The sequence below is a fragment of the Psammomys obesus genome, unplaced genomic scaffold (assembly GCF_907164565.1).
Source record: "Psammomys obesus unplaced genomic scaffold, mPsaObe1.curated_primary_1811, whole genome shotgun sequence".
In the NCBI taxonomy this organism is placed as follows: domain Eukaryota; kingdom Metazoa; phylum Chordata; class Mammalia; order Rodentia; family Muridae; genus Psammomys; species Psammomys obesus.
Genome location: NW_026592118.1, coordinates 44,074,964 through 44,094,956, shown reverse-complemented (window position 1 = coordinate 44,094,956; position 19,993 = coordinate 44,074,964).

Below are 19,993 nucleotides of genomic sequence, written 5' to 3'. Positions count from 1 at the left end.
TTGTCCTATTGAAGCTAATCAAGGCATGTCACTTAGAGAAAGAGGATGTGGCGGGGAGGGGGGCAGCAACAGAGACAGATGCAGCTCCTGATCATGCTATTAGGAGTCCCACATGCAGAAAGCCACACACTGGGACATATGTTCAGAGGGCCCAACTCTGTCCCATGCATGCTCTAGACATAACAATTCTCAATGAGGTCACAGGCAGTCATGTAACCAAGCACCAACCAACGAGGTATACCCACCCCGGAAATCCCTTCCTACTTGCCGAGTTTCATATAGCACTTGTTCACCCTGGAGTACAGGCACAGATAAGCTGTTTCACTGAATATTGTCTAAGAGTTGCTGTTTCCTTAAAATCCTCAGAGAAGTTCTTTCTCCCTGGCAGCTTCAGCTGGATCGCTATCCTCCAGGCCCCACCCATTCTGGACTCCACATCATTCTCTCTGGCTTGGTCTGTGGTGGTGCCCCAATTCTCCCAAGGGACAGAGCAGAGCTTGGAACTGCACAACTATTACCCATTTCTGAGAGAATGCCAAATTGATTTCTAAACTAGTTTTACAAATTTGTATTTCCACAAGCAACAGAGCGTTCCCATTGCCCCACGTTCGTGGCAGAACGTGCTGTCGTTTCAGGTTCTGACTTTCGCCATTCTGTCAGGTTAAGATGGAATCTCAGAGTCATTTTAATTCGTATTTCCGTAATGAATAAGGATGCTGAACATTTCTTTAAATGCCTCTTGGCCGTGAGAGGTTCCTCTTGATAATTTCCTGTTTAGATCTGCACCCTAGGTTTAATTGGGTTACTTGGTTTGTTGATGTCTAGCTTCTTGAGTTCTTTATATATTGTGGATATCAGCCCTTTGTAGGATGCAGGGATGGTAAAGATCTTTTCCCATTTCATACGCTGCTGCTTTGTCCTTTTGACCATGTCCTTTGCCCTCCAGAATCTTTTCAGTTTCATGAAGTCTCATTTATTACTTGTTGATCTTAGTGCCTGAGTTGTTGGGGTGTTTTGTGCAGGAAGTTGTAAATCCTGTGCCAATGTATTCAAGGATATTTCCTACTTTCTCTTCTATCAGATTTAGTGTATCCAGTTTTATGTTGTCACTTGGACTTGATTTTTGTGCAGGGTGATAGATATGAATCTATTTGTGTATTTCTACATGCAGACATCCATTTAAACCAGTCCCATTTGTTGAGAAAACTTTCTTTTTTTTCCCATTGTATACTTTTGGCATCAAGTGTGCATAGGTGTGTGGCTTTACTTCTTGGTCTTTAAATTGATTTTGTTGATCTACCTGTCTGTTTTTATGCCAATACCATGTTTTTGTTTTGTCTTCTTTTGTTTTGTTTTGTTTCCTATTTCTCTGCAGTAAAGCCTGAAATCTGGAATGGTGCTACCTCTAGAAGTTCTTTTATTTTTCAGGATTGGTTAGCTATTGTCAATATTTTGTGTTTTTTATATGAAATTGGAAATTGTTTGTTCAAGGTCTATAAAGATTTGTGTTGGAATTTTAATGTGAAGTGAGTTGAATCTGTAGATTTCTTTTTGTAAGCTGACCATTTTTACTATGTTAATCCTACTGACCTATGACCATAGAAAATGTTTCCATCTTCTGAAATCTTGTCTTAAATATTTCCTCAAAGTGTTGAAGTTCTTGTCATAACAGGGCTTTGACCTCTTTCTAATTTGTATCCCCTTGATCTCCTTTAGTTGTCTTATACCTCTAGCTAGAACTTCAAGTACTATATTAAATTGATATGGAGAGAATAGGCAGCCTTTTCTCATTCTTGATTTTAGTGAAATTGCTTTAAGGTTCACTCCACTTAATTTGATGTTGGCTATCAGCTTGCTGTATGTTGTCTGTATAGTTTTAACGTTTGTGCCTTGTATCCCTGATTTCTCCAAAACATTTATCATAAAGGGATGTTGGATTTTTTTCAAATGTGTTTTCAGCATTTAATGAGATGATCAGATGGTTTTATTCTTTGTTTCTTTATATGGTGGCTACATTGATAGATTTCTATATATTGATCCATCCCTGCATCTCTGGAATGAGTCTGCTTGTTATAAATGTGTGTGTGCTCGCATTTGGAGCATAGATGTTCAGAATTGAGTTCTCATCTTGAGAGATTTTTTTTTTCTTTGATGAGAATGAAGTCCCCTTCCCTACACTTTTGATTAATTTTGGTTGAAAGTCAATGTGATTAGATATTAAAATGGCTACTGAAGCTTGCTTTTTGGGTCTGTTTGCTTGGAAACCCTTTTTCCAATCCTTTACTCTGATGCACTGTTTATCTTTGTTTCTGAGGTATGTATCTTGTATGCAGCAGAATGATGTTTGCAAATCCATTCTGTTGGCCTTTGTCTTTTCATTGGGGAAATTGAGTCCGTTGATATGGAGATCTGTTAATGACCAATGATTGTTAATTCATGTTATTTTGATGTTGGTGGGGGTAGTGTGTGTACTTATCTTTTTTTGGTTATACTAGTGTGGAATTATTTATACCCTGTTTTCTTGGGCGTAGTTATATTCTTTGGGTTGGCGTTTTCCCTGTAGTATCTTCTATAGGGCCAGAAGTGTGGATAGATATTGTTTAAATTTGGTTTTGTTGGGGAATACCTTTTCTTCAGCTGTGGTGATTGAAAATTTTTCTGGATATAGTAGTCTGGGATGGCATCTGTGGGTTTTTTTCGAGAAGACATTTGCCCCAACATTGTTTTGCTTTTAGAGTCTGTTAAAAAGTCTAGTGTAATTCTGATAGGTATGCCTTTTTATGTTACTTGGCCTTTTTCCCTTTCATCTTTGTTTTGTGAATTTAGTGTTTTGATTATTATGTGGTAGGAAGATATTTTTTTTTCTGATTGAATCTATTTAGTGTTCTGTAACCTTGTTGTATGTTTATAGGGATCTCTTTCTTTGGGTCAGAATTTTTTTTCTTTGAATTTATTGAAAATATTTTCTAGACCTTTAAGCTGGGAATTTTCTCATTCTTTTACTCCTGTTATTCTTATATTTGATCTTTTAATAGTGTCCCAGATTTCTTGGGTATTTTATGTCAGAAACTTTTTAGATTTAACATTTTCTTGGACCAGTGTATAAATTTATTCAATTATATCTTCTATGTCTAAGGCTCTTCCTTCCATCTCTTGAATTCTACTGGCAATGGCTGTATCTGTAGTTCTTGCTCTCTTATGTAGACTTTCCATGTACAGGATTCCCATCTTGTTGTGTTTTCTTTATTGCTTCTATTTCCATTTTCAGGTCTTGAATAGTTTTATTTATTTTATTCACCTGCTTGATTGAATTTCTGTATATTTCATTAAGTGATTTATTCATTTCCTCTTTAAAGACCTATATCATTTTCATAAAATTGGATTTAAAGTTTTAAGATTGGACTAAAGATGTTGTGTTTCAGTTGTGTTAAGACATCCAGGGTTCCCTGTAGTGGTATGGCTGGGCTCTGATGGTGCCATATTGCCCAGGATATTATTGGTTGTGTTTTTACTCTGGCCTTAAGCCATCTGGGTTATGCAGTTACTATAAGTTTAGATGCACACTTCTGACTTTATTTTTGTTGAATAGGTGTTTTGGGATTTTTCCCTTGATTTCTGTTTCTTGTCTGGCTACCAGCCTGAGTGACCTGGGGTTCTGGCAACTTGCTAGTCTTCATTTCTAGCAGGATGTCTCTTCTGAGGTTTTTGTGGCCTGTGTGGCCTCTGGGGTTTTGGATGCTACATTTGTCCCGGGGTCCAGCATGACCTGGGGTACCCAGTGCTGGTGAGCCTGTAGGAAAGCAGGACAATTTGTGCCCTTAAAAATAGAGTTTATGGGTTAGGGTGTAGTTTAATACTCATGGATGTGTTTTAGGGAATACGGCTGACAAGGGTGTTACCTGGTTGTCCCTGGTGATGGCAGGCCTCTAGGAATGCAGGCAATGTTGTGGAATGAGAAATGGAGCACAAGGAATGGGGTACAGTTTACTACTCTTGGTGGTACTTTCAGGTGAGTTGTCAGTCAGGGGCTTGGAAAGGGGAGGGGCTTACCTCGTGCATAGCAGGCCTCTAGGAAAACAGCAAGAGTTGTGGTACTGAAAATGTGTCCCTGCATCTGGCAGACCTACACGAAAACAGGCAGAGTTGTGGGGCAGGAAATGGGGCACAGAGTATGGGATGCAGTTTATCGGTGCTGGCAGTGCTTTCCAGCAAGTTGGTGCTCAGGATCTTGAGGTGGGTAGGGGATTATCTGGAGTCACTGGGTCTGGCGAGCCTCTGGGAAAGCAATCAGAGTTTTGGGGCAGGGAGTTGAGCACAGGATATGGGGTGCAGTTAACTGTTTTGAGTGTGCTTTCTGGCAAGTTGGCAGGAAAGAGCGTGGGGAAGGGAGGGGTTTACTAGAGTCGTTAGGTCTAACAGGCTTCTGGGAAGGTGGGCAGAATTGTGGGGCAGGAAATGGAGCACGGTATATGGGGTGCAGATTTCTCTACAAAGGCATTCTAAATAAAACACAACAGAAACACATGCCAACTACAATCTTTATTTCTGCAACTGGTCACATAACTACCCATTTTGTATTTTTTCCACCCTCGGCAAGACACGGCAGGTCTTAGCTCAGTTCCTGGAGTAGTAACCCACAAATTCCTTACTGACTGGTCTGTTCCTTTTGCCTTCATGCCTGGATTGTTGTAATCTTCCTGACTTTAATCACAGGACATGGTAGCAGCACTCTATGCCCTAAAGTATCTTCTGTACTCCAGCCATGATCTTTCTTACCTCCATTGTAGAAAAGCAATTCAATTTACACATGGTAATCTGGGTCAATCACTCCTTTTAGCACTTCTGTTTCTTTCTTTGTCTGTTGGTTAAGGGCATTAGAAGCCCAAAGTGGTCAGGGTGAAGTCTGAGCTTCCAGTTCAATGGAATGACTGTTGTTTTACCTGGCAAGAGTGCACCTTATTCTGGAACAAAAATTTCTAGTCCAGCAGAAATTAAAGTCAAAGAAATGGGGAGCAAGACTTTTCCTACTGGATTACTATGGGTGATAGTGAGCGAAACTATTTCTATCCCGATTTATGCACCTTAGCTATGGGAGAAACCATACCATATATCAGATTCTGATTCAAAGCCTATACCACCCTCTGGAGAACCTTGCTCTAGCCCTCCAGGCTGTTGCCAATACTTAACACTTTTACTGTATCTTCAAAAGCCAATTCCACCTTTCCATCATGCCAGCTGCTTCAGGATGGTGGGGAATATAAGACCAGTGGATGCCATGATCATGGGCCTTCTGCCATGCTTCTCTAGCTCTGAAGTGGGTTTCACGGTCAGAGACACGTGTGAAATAACAGTGGCTAAGATATTCTATGCATCCATGGATGGTGGCTTTGGCAGAAGCATTTTCGTTATCATCATGGAAAGAAGCATGGTAGTGCACAGGCAGACATTTTCTGATGTTGAGAGTTCTCTATCTTGATCCACAGGCAACAAGGAGAGACCGTCACATTAGCCAGGCTTGAGCTTCCTAGATCTCAAAGCCTGTACACAGTGACTCACTTCCTCCAACAAAGTTTCACCTGCTCCAACATGGCCGCACATCCTAATAGTGCCACTCCCTATGGGCCAAGCATTCACACACATGAGTCTGGCGGGGGGCAGTCCTAGTCAATCCATTGCATGGCTTCAGAAGTCTCAGGCCTGAGACGATCTAGTCTCAGCAACTATCAGCAACCTCACTTTGACAACAGACCTTCTAGTTTCATGTCTTTCTCCACTGAGTGTTAAAAAATTAATATATTTATTTGAAAAATATATCATCACTGGCCATATCTATTTTATTCCCTTTACCATTTTTCTTATACAATTCAAATTATCAAACATTTATTTTGTGTGATGTTTCATAAATAATCTAGAAATGATGTTAGGACAACATACAAAAGAATATATATATATATATATATGTACATATATATTAAAACACCACATATGTGTATGTAAGATATTTGAACACTGTAAATTTTGGCATCTGCAGGCTTCTCCATGCTGAAAGCCTCCTATTAGAGTATAGCAGAAGCCTTAACTTTATTGTTTTCTAAGACAATTTCCCATTGTTTCCTCTATCTTTGAGTTTCTCTCAAATGCATATCATGGTGCCTGACTTTTTTGCTATAGCAAGTTTGAATAAATAGGCATTTATTTATTGATATTTTATGGTCACCACTGAGTTTCACATTTACATTAGTCACTTAAACTTAAAAGAGTACACTTCACTTACTTCATCTTGTACATAGATGAGACAATTTCAGATAATTTCTCTTGTGGATTTTACATCTGCATAATTTATTAGAGAGTAACTTCACCAGTAGAAAGTGGAGCATCTGTCCCTATAATACAACTTCTAGAAAATTGATGGGTTTATCCATTAACTTTACATTCATAATAAGGGAGGAGTACTTATCATAAATGACTTCTAAACTTCACTTCATTGGGAACATAAGGGTTCATAAATGTTTTATTACTGTCAGACATTTTTTCTTTAGACATTATGTCTGTTGAAATAAACTCATGAGGTGAAGTGACTGTAGTCCTAACTCATGAAAATAACCAGTAAATGCAGTGAACATACTTGTTATCTCGGTGTTTGGATGGAGGCACAAGGGTCAGTATTGAAGGTCATCTTTGGCCTTCATAGAAAGTTATAGGCAAGTATGGGCTATATAATGTTTGTCTCAAGATAAGTGAAAACAAACAAACAAACAAATAACAATGACAACAACAAAACCAAAGAAGAACAAAGCTAGTGAATCTTGACCAGGTGAGAATATATGTGTCTCCATAACAGTTTCAGGTTATCTTAGTTACTTTTCTATTTTTCTGAAGAGACCAGGAGCAAGAGAACTTATGGAAAAATGTTTATTGGGAATCTTCAATTCCAAGGTTGAGTCGATGGCCATAATGGCAGGAATAACAGCAGCACATAGCTGCTTCTGAATGTTTCTGATGCAGTAACTGAGATCTTCCACTTGATTCACAATCAGAAGGCAAAGAGAAACCCACTGGGAATGTCTGCAATCTTTTGACTCTCATAGCCTACTCATCGCGATACACCTCTAACAAGACCATATCTGCCTATCCTTTGCCAACAGTTCCACCAACTGGGATAAAGCAATTAAATGAGCTGATGTGGGCTTTCTTATTGAAATCATCACACAAGTTAATACAGAGCCTGAGGAAAAGCCACATTTACAAAGATTGCATGACCACTCAGCTACAATAACACTGTCAGTATGAAATGTAGCACCCAGGCTTACTCTTCTGCTCCATTTTCAATTTCCTTTCATATATGTGTGATTGGTTCATAAATACTATAATTTTTCTTACCTGTATTATCTCTTCCTTGTTATAATAAATTGGCAAAGTTTAAATATATGTATACGAAATCTTTAACAATAAGTCAATGATATTCAATCACTAATTATAATAAGTATTCTATACTACTAATTCAGGAAGGTCCAAAATATTTCACTATAATCCATGAAATACTAATATCTAAAATATACTTTCTAAGACTTTTCTACCTCTTTTTCTTTACCTCTTCATACCACTTTCAGCTAATGATTATATTTCATACTTTAGTGAGAAAATGAAAGACACAAGAAAATGCTTTCATGTTTGTATAATGAAATCTACAATTCAACTACTTTTGATACAGTTCTTCTTTGACAAGTGGAGGGAATTATTCTGAGTCCCTGCTGGTGGCTTTAAATTTCATCTATATTCACCTCAGAAGTTTAAAGCTTTTTATTATCCCTATTCTTTTCTGTATCACTAGTCTCTCACTGAATCATTCTCTCTTGCATACATATATGGATTTTTGTTAAATACAACCCACACCCAAACACACACTCATAAAACAAGTTATAGAATTAACACTTCAATGAGTATAAAATTGTTTGATGTATTTTTTCATTAATTATTTTATTTACTTTATATTACATCCAAATCAGAGCTTCCCCTCCCTCCTCTGCTCCAAGGCCTTCCCTTTCCCCTCTCCTCCCTATACCCGTGCTCCATTTCTCCTCAGAGAATAGGAGACCTTCCATGCATATCAACCTTTCTTGCCATATCAAGTTGCAAAAGAACAGGTGCAACTTCTATTGAGGCTTGACTAAGCAGTCCTGTTAGGGGAAAAGGATCCAGATGAGGCAACAGAGTCAGAGATAGTGCCTAATCCTGCTGTTAGGGATTCCACATGAAGACCAAACTGCACACCTGTTACATATGTATAGGAGGTCTAGATCTGTGTCACATATATCTTGTTGGTGTTTCAGTCTCTGTGAGCTCCTGTGGACTCAGGTTAGGCAGAGAATCACTTACAAATGTTCAACATCCTTGGTCATCAGGGAAATGCAAATAAAATGGCTCTGAGATTTCATCTTACACCTGTCAGAGTGACTAAGAACAAAAACTCAAGTGACAGCTCATGCTGGCAAGAATATGGAACAAGGGGAACACTCCTCCATTGCTGGTGGGAGTGAAAACCTGCACAACTTTGGAAATCAATTAAGAATATATGTTGCATTTCCACAATGGAATATTACTCAGCTATGAAATTGTTTAATGTATTAATTGACACAAATTATTGTTTCTATTATCTTATGATGATTATACTAACTAAACTGTGGAGATTTTAAAAGAAACTGGCTAATAAATAATGTGTACATTAGTCTTCTTAGTAAGTATAATATGTATCTACTTATGTGACCCATAAATTGTATGTAGGAGTATCTAAGGTCATACTTTATTAATCTGTATGTAAGTCTATTTCTGTCTGTTCTTTGTGTGTGTGCCTGAGCATGTTGAGGCAAGCTCCATCATCATTTCTCATGAGCCACCCATCTTGTTTTTTGAGAAAGTATCTCTCATTGGGACCATCAAATGTTAGTTGTCATACTGTATGGAACATCACTGAAATGCAAGCCTGAATGGCTCAGATTTCTGTGAACAAATTGCAGGTTAGAAATTATGTACTCATGTTGTTTTTCTTAAGATTGCATGCAAGATGTAATATAATATAATCTTCTGCAAACATAAAGTGCATAGAAAAAAAATCACTGAAAAATTTCACCTGCTTTCAGTGAATATCTTTCCTGAAATAAGCAAAAATATTCCATTAGAGGTGTGAAAAAAGTAAGACAAAAAGAGTCACAAGAAAAATTAAAGTTAATGACACACTGAAAAGGCAGTGCCTCTACTTTTAGTAGGGTCTTTATGCATCTTGGAATATTTTGACAAGAAGCTATCGTAATCAAATTCTATTTGAGTTCATATCCATTGTTTTTGACAGTATTACCTTGCAACAGATCTCATTTGTATATAAAATCTTGTTTCTGTTTCCTTCAATCAGTAAGTGCAGCAATACTTCTTGATCATCTAAATTCTTATATTAGATGGTCAAGTCTGTAAAATAAGTCACAAAGTGATATTAAGGCTGTCCCACTTCCTGTCAGTAAGTTGAATGACATTGAGTTATAAATGAAAAGGATCCATTGATTGAAAAATATAATGGTAGGTTTGGAACTTGAACATTTGAAAGAGGGTGAGAGCAGTCTTAGGTCTGTTTTGGGATTTCTCTCCTATCCTGTCATCAGGAGGCTCATTCATCCTACTGGATCCTTCATTTTGTGATGGAGACACTAACAGAAAAGAGTTTCAAATTTTTTAAAAGAAATAAATTAAAAAAAATCTAGGTCTATGAAATTCAAATCCTGATCTTGCATAGGCATTTTCTTACAAAATTGGCAAAGCTCAAGAGTAAGGGCACTGTGCCTTATCACCAGCTGCACATGACTGTTGGCAGCTTAGAGACCGTGTGTGTCAGATTTGTTGCAGTGGATGTTATACATCAGGAGGGATGATGAATAATCATCTCTGAATTCCCTTAACCTCAGGAAAGATACTTCTCTTCTTAGGATAAAATCTATTTGAAAATTTATGCAGGCATCCTGCAGAAAGTATTGGACTTCTCATCCTAGAAATATTTTGTTGTTGTAGTTGTTTATAGTAGAAGAAATATTATGGTAAATTCTTTACTCTCTCTTTATCTTTGTCTTCATGGAACTGCCACAAAAGTCCTCCCATAGAAAATGGTATTGCATAAAGACAGAATTATTTTCCATAAAGAAATAAGATGTTAGGAACTTGTGATTATGGTGAGTTTTGCCTAAACACTGTGATCCTGGAAAAGAATAAAAGTGGCTGAATCAATGTATAAATAAATGAAGCTAAATCAACCAAATATATATAAATGTTAGTGTGCACACTTTGTTTGCTAGGCCTGGGATCAGTGGACCAGAAAGAATGGGCTGGACTACAGTCTAATGCTGTAGACAACTTACTTCAGTTTCAGTGTGCTACTATTCACAAATGTAACAAAAAGAGCAATGATCTAAAAAATATTGTTTGAGTAGAGGAAAGATTAGGAAAGCATGGAAGTAAATGCCAGTAAGCACATATTAAATACTAATAGAGTACTCCTTTCCCAGAGCATTCTCAGGACAGACAAATTTAAACAAAATTAACTGGCTCTCACTATAGATTGTATCTGGGAAAGTATGAAAGCAAAGCAGAAGGCCATACCTAGATTCAGGTTACACTGAAAAACTTGGGATCTATAGCTATGTTCTGACATGCAACAAGAATAAGCATGTCTTATGAATTGAATGCAAATGTTTAACACAGGAAGCAAGAAATCACATCCATGAACAATCCAGGGAACAAAATACACCTGAGGTAGAAGGTCCTCTGCCTTTTTTTGTCAAACCTCTTTCACAGTTCCCAAAGGCATCGTTCACCATGGGTTATTCTTTTGAAAGTGTACAAACAGTTAGGAAGTGGTCTTAAGAGGCATATGAATTCATAAAGCTACCTCAGAACAACTGTAGTGTGCTTTTGAACTGTTGTAAGGGGATCAGAAGATAAAGAATAAATGTTAATGGCTGTTTTTCTATTTTGAACAAAGGATATGACTAGTACAAAGGATATGACTTTTTCTGTTTGTCTGTATCCTATTCTAAAGATTTCCATTGTAAAAGCCTCCTAACATCAGCCTAGTGACTACATGCTAACACACCTGGTTTCTAAACTTTCAATTCTGCATTGGTAAAATTGTTTAACTGTTAAGAGGTGATAGCTATAAGGAAGATGAAGATGCCATTTTCTACCTTCCTTTGCATCATTAACTTACCTCATGAGTGGCACACATTATCTAATCCCTCTTGTTCAGTTAGCTCAGGTGTAAAATTAGGTGGAAAGCTGTAACTGATGGTCCATGGGAATGGTGTGATTAAAGATGCCCAAGCAAATTAAATGAGATTGAATTTAATGCACCCCCTGAGACTAGAATGGACTCAGACCAAACACCTCGCAAAGTTGTTGAAGGTTCTTTAGCTATCAGAAAATTACTGTATTTCTCTGGAAGTTCTGTATTTTAATAGGGAAAATAAGCACGCTCATAATGGCAATATGTTTCTATAAAGGAGGCTCTACCTTCAGTACCCTCTAGGAAGATGTGGGTCCCTTACTTTAAAAACCACAGAAGAAGATGATGCAGCCACTACTGATGAGACCTGATTGACTAGGATCAGAAGGAAGGAAGAGAAGACCTCCCCTATCAGTGGACTTGGGGAGGGGCATGCATGCAGAGGGTGGAGGAAGGGAAGGATTGGGACAGGAGGAGGGAGGGAACCACAGGGGAGATACAAAGTGAATAAAGTGTAATTAATAAAGAATTAAAAAAAAAAAGAAACCATGACAAATCTTCTGAGATATCTCTTGGAGAATTCTCTAGTGTTTGAGGTTTTTCTCCTCTCCCCACCCTTTCTTTCCCTCTCTTAATATTTTCTACAGATTCCTGTTTCAAGATCAATTAACAGCCACTTATTATTTCCCTTCTTTCCTTCCTTCCTTCTCTTTATTTACTACTTCCTTTTCTCTTCCCTCTTTTGTTTCTATTTAACATTTTTGTCTTTATGTAGACTAGCTGAGTGACTATAAACTTACAAAAAGTAAAAATTAGGAAACTTGAATGTTTTTAAAAAGTAAAACATACCTCTTGTCCTCTGTGTGGTGGGGGCCAGAATCTCTGCGTGGGGTCCTGAAGTTCAGCTTCCAGATGGAGAATGGGGGTTCCATTTCTCTCAGGGGCAGCTAGAGTGCTTTAGTGAGGCCCCAATGTGGTAAGCTGTGGTGTGAAAAGATTTTTCACAGAGTGTTACAGTCTAGCTCTTTTAGCATGAGATCACTGGTGACAATGGATGCTCAGGGGTTCCAAAGCCTAAGGTGATACCAAAGTGTTACTGCTCTTGGTCAAGCTGCTGTGCTGAGCACAGAAGAGGTGTGGGCTAAGGTCCACGCCTAATAAGCTTGAAGCCAAGACACAGGCCTGATGAGGCCCAGGCCTGGTGAAGCCCAGTTCAGGGATGCCTAGGCTAGGAGGCTGGAGGACAGGCTGGATGAGACATGGCAAGATGGAGGATAAATGATACATCTCAGAGGATCTTTAAGTGAGAAATTGTGAATCTTTATTCATCTGAAATCAAGGGCAATATAAAACCTGGGCAGAGGGATTTTGAGGGTGAATGTGTTTGATTCTCTGGGGCCAGGAAGCCAGGGATTCTTAAATACTCCTATCACAATAAGGAAAATATAGTTTTTAATTATCCTATGCCTCACACCCCCCAATCTCCAAGTACACTTGGAGGTTACTGCTAGACAAAGATCCTTATTAGGGTGGGGAATTTCTAGGAATTCCTAGATATTTGCTAGAACAGTTTCCTTATCAGGGAATGGGTCTGACCTGTAATCTTCCATAAGGGCTATATGACCTCCTTACAAGACCTGAGGTCACCCAGATCAGGGGAGACTTTCAAAACCTGGATGAGAAAAGGAATTTTATCTTGCTATCTGGAGATGACTGACTTATCAAGCAGAGCCCCACAATCTCTACCATAACTGACACTAAAAGAAAAACTCAAGGAAAAGAGCAAAATAAAACAAGAGACCAAAGACCAACAAGACAAGAATTCATTTCATCAGTTTAAAGGCAGAGTAAAATTTGATGCCACATCTTCTCTTTCCCCAAAACACTAATAATTACTATACTTTTACCAAGGCTCTCAGATGAACTTCTCTTAAATTAATCATACCATTTTTGCTGTATATGTGAATGTGTTAGTCTACCTTTGTTAATTATTAGAAGCAGACTTCACTAGAGAGCTAGAGAGCTGAGGCTGTGAAAAGCAGTGCATTCATTAACGTGAATTTTAAAAGTAATTGTATGTTTAGATTTGCCTTTTAACAACATCTCGGCATTTGGAAAGTTTACTTGAATATTTCCTGATCTTAAAACTGACCACAATGAAGGACACAAACTACCTAAAATAAGAGAAGTTCCAAATGAGGGCAGAAAAAGGGTTTGTTCTAATTAGGATATATATATATATATATATATATATATATATATATATATATATATTTAATCACAGAGGCTATCTGGTTCTATTTTTGCTTATATTGCTAAGCCCCATGCCTGTATGTGTCTCATGAAATGGATAGATAGATATCTGTGTAAATTTAACCTCACAAAGGAATTTTAGTAAAACTTTATATCTAGATGGTTAATAGAAGCAGTGAAGTAAAACATTTTTTTTCAGAGGCCTGGTCCCAGAGAGGCATTTTGTAAACTTTTTGTACAAAAATATGTCTTCGTGTAATTGAAGGCATATCAACCAGTTGTTTCACAGATTTTAAAATGAATTATATATCAAAAATATGATTCAAAATTCTATGAGGTCTGGAACAAGGTAGGTAAATAATAAGAGGACATGGGACGTTTAAAATAAATGTTCAATAAATTGTATAACTCCCTAATTTGACAGACAAAGACATTGTATATGTATTTTAGGGCATAAATATACTTACTAGAAAATATTTAGAAACACGTTTCTGCGTGAGCTTTAGAAGGTCAGATAATAATAATGTCTGATTCTTAATAACCTACTACACTTTTCTCAATCAAGCTACTTCATTTTGGAAAAATCAATTAGTTTCTGTGCTGTCAGTTACAAAAACAGTCATTTATGAAGCCGACCACACTTTCTTTTTTTTTCTTTTTTTTTAACTTTTATTAATTACACTTTATTCGTTTTGTATCCCCCCATAAGCCCCTCCCTCACACTTTCATCTTGAAGTCTTTCTCTTCAAGCCATCACTTTCAAATTAAGCAAAGCCATAATTAACAGGGTTTTTTTTCATATTTCTTTAATCAATTTCTCTTCATTTTCCCTTCTTTGATATTCTTCTAGTTACTGACATTTCACTAGCTCTTTTGTGCTTACCTCCTACTCGATCTGTAAATGTAAATGCTGGGATTTTGCATGCAGTATCCATCAGATGATACATTATCAATCCTGATGTTCTATTATTAATTTCAATTTCATGCTTGCTCTATTGCATAGCCTGTGGATATGGCAAACATTTGATATTTTGTTTTATGTTTCTTTCTCCAGATGACTCAAAATTCAGATAGCTTTTGATATTGTTTTCTTCTTTCCTTTGGGGAGATAGCAAAGTTTTGAGTCAGTGCATTTGAACTATAATAAAATAAATCCAGATGAGTGTCAATATATGAGTTCTAAAAGAACCCTCTTCCTTTTCCAGGAAATTTCATTTATCAGAGGTTAAGGAAAAGTGTCTGTGTATCACAATGATTGACAGATATACATACAACAATGGAAATGTGGCTCTTCCATGGAGAAAATAGTTTCCTGAATAAAACTATCCCTGATCTAAGCATGTAGCTGAGAGAGGAAAGAAGCTCAAACATGCATCCATTCCACTTGTAAAGTTTCCCAGAAAAATAATCCACATTACTCTGTTGTAGATTATTAATATATATTATTGATTTGTCTTTTAGTTAAGCAGCGGTTATACCTAAACCACACATTTGTATACCCAAATCATCACACAGAGACTAGGATTTATTTAATTAACCTAGAGCACAATGCTGGGCAATGATTACTCCATCCTAAATATCCAAGCATGCATAGCTTCCTCCCATTCAGATTTCCCACATTATACTTGCTTTTAGTCCTACCTTAGGTCTGGTTCATCTCTCCTGGTGGTTCCAGGTCCTCTCCTCCCAGATCTCTCTTCTCCATACCCCTTCCACTTGCTTCTTTCTCCTCCCCTCCAGACCAGGATGTCCCATCCCATTCTCTCCATTGCTCAGCACTGGCTGGTTGTTTTATTGGTAATATAGAGAACACATGGTAGCATGTTTACTTGAGACAGGTGATGCTTAGAATAAGAATCATAATACAATGTCCAGATTGAAACCAGATAGCGGGGTAGAGAAATCTACCCCAGCATGACAATGAACAAAGGGTAAATTGTATACCTTCCACAAGAACATTATACCAACATTACTCTTCTCAACGAATACATGCCACTCATAGCTAATGGTACCACAAATTGGCAGATGCTTCTAACTGTGAGCCAGAAGGTTGCTTTTTTCTCTCCCTTTTGCCTCCACTTATAACAATCATCAATTCTACAGTATATCTTAGCTACCCTACATGTGTCCATCTGTACTGTGAGAGGAGGACATAAACTCCATTTTGTTTCCACTTTAGGATCAGGCCTAACATAAAAGAAAAACTAGGCCATAAGTCACCACTTCCAGGAATAAGACCATAAAATGCTCCCACCCAAGATACAGCCTAAGGACAACCACAAGAATGGGAAGGTATCTTACCTCAGTGTGGGGCACCTGTGCTGGGCAGCCCAAGGACCTTGGAAATACAATATTCATGGCACAAGAAACTACCTAACATTCCTGAGGTCTATAGATAGCTTGCTCAATGTTAGTTATGTTAGTCAGCCAATCACAATGTAACAAGCTTGCCCTTGATGAAGCCACCCAATCCTGTAACGGCTAAGCTGGAAATTCCCCGATGAAAACCCTGCTCTGCATCTGCTTAAGACTCTCCTCCTGATCCAATGCATTGGTGATGGTAGAGAGACAGAGCTTAAGCCTGAATAAAGCTTTTTGCTCTTGCATGCATAGTCCAGCCCCTGGCAGTCCTCTGGAGACCCTAAGAGCTGGGCATAACACACTGCATTACTCTGTCCATACTCAGCACTAGTGCTTCTAACTTTAGTTCTTATCATCTCCTAACTAGGATTTGCTGTTTAAAACCTCCCACCCTCGCCCCATACTTCAAGCAACAGAAGTTAACAGTCTAAAAGTAAGCTCTTTAATTTGTGTTTTAAAAGCAGCCAAATGCAGCATTCTTAAACTGGTATCCCTATTTCTGACAAAGGCATGTTAGATTTCAATATGAACTTGAGTTTTCTCTTTAACCTCATTTCATGTCCTTCTAGCCATCCCAGAACCCCAGTGATTTTTTTTTTCTTTGAAAGTACTTTCCTATCAGGCTTAATTTATTTCTGTTGCTATGATACAGTTCCCTAGATGTAATAAGCCACTTCAGAGAAGGGGTAATTTTCGTTTACATTTCCTAGTTTCAGGCCATCATAACAGGGAAGCCAAGGTGTCAAGAATTTATAGCAGCTAAGTCACAACATGCCCATACTAAACAGAAACATGAATGTATTTTTGCTTACTGACCTGATGATTGGACCCAAACCTGAACAATGGTTCCTCCCACCACTGGCTGGGTCTTCCCAAACTAATAAATGTAATCAAACTATTCCCTGAAAGACACACCCTGGCCCAATACCTCAAAGAGATATTCATTCTAGGAAACCTTACATTGTTTTGAGAGGTAAAGATAACCATCATACTATCCAAGTATTTTCAAGTATGCTCTCTCTGATACTGGAAATGTGGTCTCCCAAGAGCGCCTAGTCTTGCCTATTTTGCTGTCTTTCACTTATTTCATATGTACAGTTATTCATTAATATTACAGTTTTAATTATATTCTTTTCTATATGAGGCATTCCACACTCCTACTGTGTGAATTAAGTCCCCTACTACTCTAGCGCAACATTGTCAGTTCATAGTTAGTCGTTTTATTAGAAAGTATTTTTGTAGCTATTATGTTTCTGCATTTTTCATTTACTGGATTATAGGATCAATGTTCTAGTATCTTCCTTAGAATTGAGAATTTATAGTCATGTAATAAATGTTGTAAATGAGTTAAATGATTGATGGTCTGGTTTCTTGTAATTTGCAAGAGGACATGAGTAGAAAACGTTGACCTAAAATTTAAAACTGACAAAGGTTATTTCTGGCATATCATCAAATAAAATTTTCATTACTGTAATTTGCATAAAATATTATCCAAAACTACATAAAAGAACATTTTAAAACTTACTTCCAGTAACCCTTACTTGAAATGTAAATATTTTCAGTATCTTTGCTTCCAAAAAAGCATTCATTTTAGTTCAGGTGGTTGCAAAGACTTTTCAGGTATTCTCTGAAGATAATTCACAATGTTTCTTGACCAACTTCATAGTTAATGAAGAAAGAAATCTTGGTAACTAAAGAGCCCTTTATTACTTATATTTGTTAATTTGTCAGGTTCATATCTCTTAGCATGTAAATCTCCATAGAAGAATGCTGGCTGGACTCTGTTTATATGATTATAATACCTAGAAAATGCTACACTTCCTGCTTGTCATTAGTATAATGTAGTTTGTCTTTTACATATTCATTTTGTTTTGATTCATCTTGCTTTGTTTTTTTTTTCCTGTTTTGAAACAGAGATGTTTCAATTTAAAATAAATTTTAAATAAGGAAATAAAACCCAAACTTTAACAAAAAAAAAAAAAGACTTTTGAGGCAGCTGTGGCTCACCTAGCATGTCCCAGCTTTCCAAGTACTGGAATTTCAAGTGTTCTTCACTATGCCCTTCTATGTGCTTAATTTTATATACTCTCTTCATTTGCTCCTTCAATGTGGCCTGGGCAAAGTTCTATTTTTTTAAAGACAGGCAGAATGCAAAGTTCAACAGTCTTAATATAAAATATGCTTTTGCAATTCATCATACTTGACATTGCTAATTCATTGACTTCTGATAAAATTATATATTTCAAGTTTGTTCTGTAAATATAGTGAATGCAACTATTAATTTTTGCCACCACAACAAATTTAAAGATAACTTTCATTTGACAGTCAGAAATACGGCTAAATTCGTTAACATCTTCGTGCTTAATAATATCGTTCAGAAGATCATAGCAAGTGAAGTTTTGTTCAATGGAAGGGCCTGTGCTTTTTTCACATCTGAAGCAAAAATTTGCTACCCTCCTGTAGTAACCTGGAGGTTAAAATACTGCTACTACTTTTAACATGTGAACATATTACAAAAAAGCAGAAATCTAATGTATGAAACATAAGCCAGTTGCAGTTAAAATGGAAGACAAACAAGGCCTTTATAGAAGAGTAAATCATCAGTACAGACACTTGACGACAGTGTTCATGAAATGAGCCTCTTTACATGTGGCCAACGATAAATTACTGGCCACTATGGGCAATTCAGCTAGACTTTGTTTCAAGATACATTTTTTTTTTTAATTAGACTTTTAAGTCAGTGTTAGAGTGGGCCCTAGACTGCAAATTCATTCTTGGCACAAAAACAAATGAGCATAAAAACAAGCAAATAGCCCTAAACACACACACACACACACACACACACACACACACACACACACACACACACACATAAATTACGTATTTATCTTTACAAATATTTAGGCTTAAAGGATCACTTGGGAGCATTGTCAGGAAGGTCATTGGAAGAATTAATGAAGCATAATGAATTACATATCCTATAGGACATTCTGGTGGTTTGACTAAAAAGGACCTCCATAAATCCATAGGGAATGGCACTATTAGGAGGTTTCATTTTTTTGGAGTAGGTATGGTCTTTTTTGGAGGAGTATATCTCTGCGTGGTATGGTTGAGATTTCAAATGTTTAAGCCACATCCAGAATCTCTCTCTCTTTCTCTCTCTTTCTTGTTCTGCTGCCTCAGGATCCAGACGTGAAAATCTAAGCTACTTCTCCAGCACCATGTCTGCCTATATGTCACACGATGATAATGGACGAATCATCTGACCTGTAACTAAGTTCCAATTAAAGCTATCCTTTAGAAGGGTTGCCATGGATATGGTATCTATTCATAGCAACAGAAACCTTAGCTAAGAAAGAAGTTGGTCACAAGAGTGGGCTACTGCTCTGAGAGACTGGATCGTGTTTTTGTTTGGAGGAATGTGGACTTTAGGAATTTACATTGGGAAAGACAGTGGTGCCGAGAGTGATTTGAACAGTGGGTTTCTGGCACAAAATTTTCAGAGGAGAAAAATGTTGCCTAGAGACTGGTCTTGTGATGTTTTGGTGAATAGCATGGCTGCTTTCCGCCCTTGCCCAAAAAATCTGGACTGAGGTTAAATTGAAGAGTTTTTATTAACAGCTGTGAAAGAGGATATTTTATAAAAAACCTAGCATTGACTATGTTGCTTGGTTTTTAGTGACCAGTATTATGCAGAATTAAAATTAAAACAAGAAAGTTAGGCTAGAAAAAAATATATATACAAAATATACAGTTTGAGGAGAAAAGTATCATTAGGAAAGGAAGTAGTGACCTCTGGAAAAGACTCAACTGAGCTAAGCTTCCATGCCTTTAATCTCAGCAATCAGGAGACAGGAGACAGAGGCAAGTGGATATCTGTGTTCAAGGCTAGCATTGTCTACAGAGGGAGTTCCAGACATCCAGGTTTATGGAGTGTGTTGGGGCTGTCACTGTATGGAGGCTCAGAGAGGCCATTTTGTGAAACTGTAAAGATGGAGCCTGGATTGCTTCAGGGACTCCATGATTCTGGAGATGCCAGTCTTGGGAAATCTGCTGAAGAACACTGCTAACTGTCAGTGGAACCCACCAAATCGAAAGCAGTATGTTGCAGTCAACAAA